Raw genomic sequence first — 234 nt, 5'->3', positions numbered from 1 at the left:
AAGCTCAGGGACTGTACACAGACACACACACACAGCCAGCAGTTATAAACACAGACACACCAAATAAAAACACAAGGAACACAGAGCCTATAAACCTCACACACACATGTTGGCCTACATTTTGTTGTGACAATAAAGTGCTTTAGTAGTATTATCATTTTTTATATCACTAAAACTCTGTAAAAAGTAAAACATCAGACTTAAGGTGTCATTGTGCAGCCATTTGTTTACATC

The sequence above is a fragment of the Austrofundulus limnaeus genome, unplaced genomic scaffold, assembly GCF_001266775.1.
Source record: "Austrofundulus limnaeus strain Quisiro unplaced genomic scaffold, Austrofundulus_limnaeus-1.0 Scaffold1716, whole genome shotgun sequence".
NCBI classification, from domain to species: domain Eukaryota; kingdom Metazoa; phylum Chordata; class Actinopteri; order Cyprinodontiformes; family Rivulidae; genus Austrofundulus; species Austrofundulus limnaeus.
This window is presented reverse-complemented; position numbering follows the sequence as displayed.